Raw genomic sequence first — 7,670 nt, forward strand, 5'->3', positions numbered from 1 at the left:
GCGTGGCGGCGGGGCTGGGCGGTGCCGGGGGTCGGCCCGCAGGAGGGCGGCCCCGACGTGGGGGTCGGGCCACTGGCGGTGGATGGTCCACATCGAGGTGGGCCGGCTTGAGGCGGTCAACCGAAACGCGGTCAGGAGTACCGCCGATGTCCAGGGTGAAGTGCTTCGCCCCGGTCTCCAGCACGCGGAAAGGCCCGTCGTACGCGGGCCGCAGTGGTGTCCGATGGGCATCGTGGCGGACGAAGACGTACTCCGCCGTGCGAAGCTCCGGGGCGACGTGCGTCGGTGGGTGCCCGTGGCATGCCGTTGGCACCGGGGCGAACCTCTGGGCGGTCTCTTGCAGAGCGGAGCGCTGCTGTGCCGCGGACCATGGTGCCGTGGAGTCGGGGAGGAACTCGCCCGGCACCCGCAGCGGTTTCCCGAAGACCAACTCCACCGCGGATGCGCGCAGGTCCTCCTTGGGCGCCGTCCGGAGGCCCAGCAGGACCCAGGGGAGCCTGTCGACCCAGCCGCCGTCGCGGAGGGTGGCCCGGAGCGCGGCCTTCAATGAGCGGTGAAATCGCTCACACAGGCCGTTAGCCTGGGGGTGGTAGGCCGTGGTTCGGTGCAGCCGGACCCCGAGCCCCTGCGCAACCGCCCCCCAGAGCTCCAAGGTGAACTGGGGGCCGCGGTCGGATGAGATGTCTGAGGGGGCGCCGAACCGGGCGACCCAGGTGGCGATGAAAGCCTGCGCGACATCGGCCGCCGTTGTCGACGCCAAGGGCACGGCCTCCGGCCACCGGGTGGTGCGGTCCACCATGGTGAGGACGTAGGTGAAACCCTGCGAGGGGGGCAGAGGTCCCACCAGGTCCACGTGGACGTGGTCAAACCGGCGTTCCGGCACCGTGAACGGGGCCAACGGGGCCTGGGTGTGCCGGTGCACCTTGGCGCGCTGGCACGCGAGGCACGTCCTGGCCCAGCCGCGGACGGCCTTCCGGAGGCCATGCCAGACGAACTTGTCGGCGATCAGCCTTTGGGAGGCCCTCGCGCCCGGGTGGGACAGGCCGTGGATGGCGTCAAACACCTGGCGCTGCCAGCCCGCGGGCACGATGGGGCGAGGACGCCCGAGGGAGACGTCGCACAAGAGGGCCGCGCCCGCGCCGTCGAACGGCACCTCGGTGACGCGGAGGCCCGTGACGGCGGTCCGCAAGGCCTGGACGTCGGGGTCAGCGGCCTGGTCCGCTGCCATCCGGGCATAGTCGATGCCGAGGTGGACTGCGTGGGCGACGGCCCGGGAAAGGCAATCCGCCACCGGGTTGTCCTTCCCCGCGACGTGCTGGATGTCCGTCGTGTACTCGGACACGGCCGAGAGGTGACGCTGCTGCCGGGCCGACCACGGCTCGGTGACCTTGCCCATCGCGAAGATCAGCGGCTTGTGGTCGACGAAGGCAGTGAACGCCCGGCCCTCGAGCAGATGGCGGAAGTGCCTGACCGCCAAGTGAAGTCCGAGCAACTCACGGTCGAAGGTACTGTAACGGCGTTCGGGCGGGCGAAGCTGCCGGCTAAAGAACGCCAGCGGTTGCCAAGCTCCACGCTCCCATTGCTCGTGCACCGCGCCCACCGCGTAGTCCGAGGCATCGGTGGTGAGGGCGATCGGTGCATCGGGCGCCGGGTGCGCGAGCATGGTGGCGTTAGCCAAGGCGAGCTTCGCGCCCGTGAACGCCGTGTCCATCTGCTCGGTCCAGGTAACGTCGCTTTTGCCCGGCTTACCTCGGAGAGCTTCGTGCAGGGGGCGCAGGAGCTGGGCGATACGGGGCAGGAACCGATGGTAAAAGTTCACCATGCCCAGGAACTCCTGCAGCCCTCTGATCGTGCGGGGGCGCGGAAACCCCTTCACCGCCTCCACCTTGGCCGGCAGGGGGACGGCTCCGTGCCTGGTGACACGGTGCCCCAGAAAATCGATTGTGGCGGCGCCGAACCGGCACTTTGCGGGGTTCACAATCAGGCCATGCTGGCCCAGGCATTCGAAGAGCGTGCGGAGGTGGCGTAGGTGCTCTTCGCGGGACGCGCTGGCGACGAGGATATCGTCCAGGTAGACGTAGACAAAATCCAAGTCACGCAGGACGCTGTCCATCAGTCGCTGGAACGCCTGAGCCGCATTCTTCAGACCGAAGGGCATGCGCAGGAACTCGAAGAGTCCGAATGGCGTGATGACCGCCGTCTTCGGGACGTCCTCCGGCCTGACGGGGACCTGATGGTAGCCGCGTATGAGGTCCACCTTCGAGAAGAAGGACCTGCCCGCCAAACGGGCGGAAAAGTCCTGAATGTGGGGGACGGGGTAGCGGTCGGGAGTCGTGGCGTCATTGAGACGGCGATAGTCCCCGCACGGTCGCCATCCCCCGCCGGGCTTCGGCACGATGTGCAGCGGCGACGCCCAAGCGCTCTCTGAGCGCCGAACGATGCCGAGTCGCTCCAGGGTAGCGAACCCCGCTTTTGCCACCGCCAGCTTCGTCGGCTCGAGGCGGCGTGCCCGGGCATAGACCGGTGGCCCGACGGTGGGGATGTGATGGGCCACCCCGTGCTTGACGGCCCCCGCCGAGAAGGTGGGCTGCGTGAGGGCCGGGAAGCCGGCGAGGAGGCGGGTGAATGCGTCCGCTGCCGGAAGCGTACAGACCAACGTGGCCGGAACCGAATCGTTCGGCAAGCCGCTTGGCAAGCCGCTCGTTGAGCTGGGCAACGCACAAGCGAGCGAGCTGAACGTCTCGGCCTGGACAAGCCGTCTGCGCTTGACGTCGACCAGGAGCCCATTAGCGCACAGGAAGTCCGCGCCAAGCAGTGCCATGGGCACGTCGGCGGTGACGAACGTCCATCGGAAAACCTGCCCTCCAAACCGCAGAGAGAGGCAGCGTTTTCCGTACGTACGGATGGGCGTCCCGTTCGCGGCAAGCAGCGCGGGGCCCCCACCCGCGGCGTGCTTGTCTGACGTGCCGGCGGGAATGACACTCACATGCGCTCCCGTGTCGCACAGGTAACGGCGCCCGGAGAAGGTGTCCGTTATGAACAGCAGGCTGCTCGAACGGCCGGCGCTCATCGCCACTATTGAGCGCCGGCCCGGGCGTTTCCCGACCCGTTGAAGGAGCACGGCGGATGACACCGCCGAGCTTCGTGGCCGAACTTGGCGTGGAACCAGCACCAGGTGGTGGAGCTGGAGGAGCGCGGCTGTCTCCGCCAGGCCGGTGGAGTTGGCGGGTTTCCCCGCGGTGGCGGTTTTCACCGCGGCGGTGGACGGGACGTGGCGGCGTTCACGAGGTGCGTATCAGCATGCTGCTGAACATCAGCGTGTTGTAGAAGCTGATGCTGTGGAACATGCTGCTGAACATCAGCGTCGAGGGCCGTGACGGCCACGCCGACGCTCGCCCGCGTGTCCGAAGCGGCGAAGTACCTGTCCGCCTCGGCTGCCAATGCTCGGGGTTCCGTTAGCTCGGTCCCGGCCAACGCGAGGCGAACCTGCGCTGGAAGTTGGCGCCGGAAAAGCGCCCGGAATAGCGAACCGGGGGCTTCGTCGCCCAACAGTGACAGCATATGGTCCATTCGGACCGACGGCGCGTCTCACCGAGCTCGGGGAGATCCAGGAGGCGGTCGGCCCGTGCGTCGTCCGTGAGGCCGAACGTGGCTAGGAGTAGCCGCTTGAGTGCCTCGTACTTGTGGCCGTCCGGTGAGTGGCGAAGGACGGACACAACTCGAGCGGCCGTGCCGGGCCCGAGGGAGGCGACGACATGGCAGTAGCGCAGGTCGTCGTTGGTGAGGCGCCGAAGCTGAAATTGGGCTTCGGCTTGAACGAACCAGACTTCGGCCTGGGCCTCCCAAAATTCGGGAAGTTTAATCGCCATTGCCTTGTCGTTGGCCATTGCAATGGCGTCGTGTTCGGAAGGATCGCTACGGCAGATCCAACGTCGAGGGTCACCAGTAAAGCGCGGCGTTACGCGCGCTGCTTGTGAGCAAGGAGGAAGCGGACAAGCGGTAACATATAAACGTCTTTATTGTAAGAGCACACTGTAACACTGAACTGCTCCGGGCTGGTCGCCCGGTGTATATCATGAGGCCACGTCTACCCCTCGGGCGTGGCCACCGCCCACTTGGTGCGTGGAATGATGTCACCACGCCAGTGGGCTTTTGTGTCCGCCACAATAATGCATTTATTTTATTTTGCGCTTTTCAGGGAGCCCAAAGACGCTTTGACAGAGTGCAAAACATAATGCATAGCAAAACATAAAAACAATTTCAAAAAAGAAGAATCAATAGGGAAATATTTAAAGCAAAGGGAGGGAGAAGGAGAGGAGATAGTCAGGGGTTAAATGCTGTGGGTTGAATGTTGAATGCAGTGTTGAACAGGTGGGTCTTTAGTGATGTTTTGAATGTGGTGAGTGAGGAGGAGTCTCTGATGGTGTGAGGTAGTGAGTTCCAGAGGGTGGGAGCAGCGATGGAGAAGGCCCTGTCCCCCCAGGATCTGAATTTGGTCCGCATGGGGGAGGTCAGGAGGTTGGTACCAGCAGAGCGGAGGTTGCGGGTGGGAGTGTGTCTGGAGAGGAGGTCAGCCAGGTAGGATGGGGCCAGGTTATGGAGGGCTTTGTAGGTCAAGAGGAGGATTTTGTACTGGATTCTCTGGGGGATGGGGAGCCAGTGAAGCTTGTGAAGGACGGGGGTGATGTGGTCACGGGTCCGGGAATGGGTGAGTAGACGGGCAGCGGAGTTCTGAATGTATTGGAGTTTATTGGTGATTGTTGAGGGTGAACCATAGAGGAGGCTATTGCAGTAGTCCAGACGGGAAGTGATGAAGGCGTGGATGAGGGTTTCTGCAGCCGTGGAGGAGAGGGATGGACGGAGATGGGCGATGTTTTTCAGGTGAAAGAAGGCTGTCTTTGTGATCTGTTTAGTGTATTTGTCGAAGGAGAGGGTTTGGTCAAAGATGATGCCAAGATTCCGGATGTGAGGGGAGGTGGATACTGGGATACCGTCGATGTTGAGGGCAAAGTTATGGGTGGATTTTATGAGCGTTTTTGGGCCAATGATGATTATTTCAGATTTATCACAGTTAAGTTTGAGGAAGTTGATTTGAAGCCAGGATTTTATTTCAGTGATGCAGTTTGTCAGGATAGAGTGGGTGGCGGTGGAGATGGACTTGGTGGAGATGAAAAGCTGGATGTCATCGGCGAAGCAGTGGAATTGGAGACCATGATGGTGGATTAAGTGACCGAGGGGGGACAGGTACAGGATGAAGAGGAGGGGGCCAAGAACTGAACCTTGGGGGACACCTTGGGGGAGGGGAGCAGTGGGGGATTTGCAGTTATCGATGGAGATGAACTGGCGTCTGTCAGAGAGGTATGATTTGATCCAAGAGAGGGCAGTGCAGGTAATGTTAAAGGTGGTTTCAAGTCGGGTGAGGAGGATGGTGTGATTGATGGTGTCAAAGGCGGCGCTGAGGTCGAGGAGGATGAGAATGTTGAGGTTGCCGGCGTCAGAGGAGAGGAGAAGGTCATTGGTGATTTTGAGGAGAGCAGTTTCAGTACTGTGGTTGGAGCGGAATCCGGATTGGAATGTTTCATACAGGTTATTGGCAGAGAGGTGATGTTTGAGTTGAGTGGCTACAGCCAATATAAAAAGAAATATCAAGAAATATACAGCAACACCTGAGAGAATGACAAAAGATCAGGAGAATACAAAACAAGTAAACGAAAAAACATGTTTTAGGGGTACACATGTTTTTTAAAAAGTTTTAAAGCCATTAAAAATATATATTAATTTTGTTTTCTTTTTTTAAAATTAAATTTTGTCTGATGAAAATGTACCAGAAAAAAGGACCGTGGGCCAAATTTCATCTCTCTAGGACGTATGGAACCTAGAAAACGAATGGCTCAAAGATTTGAAATGGGACAAACAAACAAAGTTCAGATGAAGTTAAATAAAAGTGTGTAAAAAAAAAAAAATTGGACAGAGTGGGGATAGACAAAGAAGGCTCATTGGAATAGCTAAGAAGAGATCAGCTCAAGTGGGATGGAGAACGAATCATAATAAATGCTCAAGATCAAGGACATCACACCAATGGATTTAAAAAGATGGCAGGACTGAGCCAGACGGACAAGTGTAGATTCTGCAAGACAGAAACAGAAAGAACTAGTCACCTGCTCTCAGGATGCAAAACACTATTATCAGAACAACTTTACACACAACGACACAACAAAGTATGCAAAGTGATTCATTGGCAAATCTGCAAAAAGTTAAACTACCAGAACCAGAAAACTCATGGAAGCACGAACCAAGGGCAATCATTGAAAATGAGGACTTCATGCTCACGTACGACCTGATGATTCCATCAAGTGTGAACATAGAAAACAAAGCATTGCGTCCGGACATGGTACTCAAGAACAAAAAGGAAATGACAGAATTGATGATTGAGATACTCGTATCAGTACCCAGAGATTTTGGCCCAAACAATGCGGAAATCAAAAAAATGACCAAATACCAGGACCTCAAAAATGAGGTCAAGAAATCTTGGAAGCTGAAGAGCATCAAAATTGTACCAGTGATAATTTGGAGCAACAGGAATGATGATGAAGAAGAACCTCACTGAGATTTAAAAAAAAACATCCCCGGGAATATTACCACAAATGAACTACAACTGGAGGCAATCCGGGGTTCGGTGACGATCCTGAAATGAGAACTTGGAACAAAACTCTGAAAAAGTTGAACAGCTTGGTCCATGAACCACGTGACCCCTTACTGAAGAGGAGGTGGATACTTTGGGTGCTGGAGGAGGTGGACTCCGAAGTGGAGGTGGATACCCTTAGGACCCAAAAGACCCCAACGACCCTGAATACACAAAATACCTACAAGACCCCGAGGAACCAAAAGACCCCCAGTACCCAAAAATACTCCGAGGACCCAAAAGACCCCAAGGACCATGAATTCCCAAAATACCTAAAAGACTCAGAGGACCCAAAATACCCCAAAAGACCCTGAGAACCCAAAAGACCCAGAGAACCCAAAGGACAAACCCACACAAACAAGTCTTGGAAGGATCTGCAATCTTTGATTTCTCTTTCTTCTTGTTTTCTGTCACTCCTGTACAATCAAATCCCCTACAATCCTATCACTCTTCCTTTGATGGGCACTCGTCTTTGATACACATCATCATCATCATCATCATCATTATTGTGGGTCTGTATGCTGGGACTACTGCTTTGCTCTCAGAATTCGGACTGCAGCTCTCAATGGCGGACCGTATATTTATTACGTACGCTCCTGGATTGCCAATCTGTGCAAACATCGAGGCCAAAGATCCGTTTCTGCCGGATTTGCGAATGTAATAAATAGATGTTCCCGACGGGAAGTGTTGAGCGGAATTACTGTACTCTATTAACCTTTCTCCACAAATTCAGCAAGGTTTCTTTATTCACAATTATGAATTTTATTTGTACAGTACAATATTACAGCGGAAACGACATAGTGACGAAGCTTCGTGGGTTAGAATGAGTTCCGAATGAGTTAGAGATTGAGTTTTCGATTGAAATAGAAGTAAGTTCATGTTTGTTTTGCGAGTGATTTAGTTATAGAGATTAATCTCACAGTGAGTAATTACAGATTGATGTCAGAGTGAGTTAAGAGTGAATTAGGAATGATTAAAAAACGAGTTG

Source organism: Myxine glutinosa, chromosome 7 (assembly GCF_964187855.1).
Source record: "Myxine glutinosa chromosome 7, kmMyxGlut1.1, whole genome shotgun sequence".
Lineage (NCBI taxonomy): Eukaryota > Metazoa > Chordata > Myxini > Myxiniformes > Myxinidae > Myxine > Myxine glutinosa.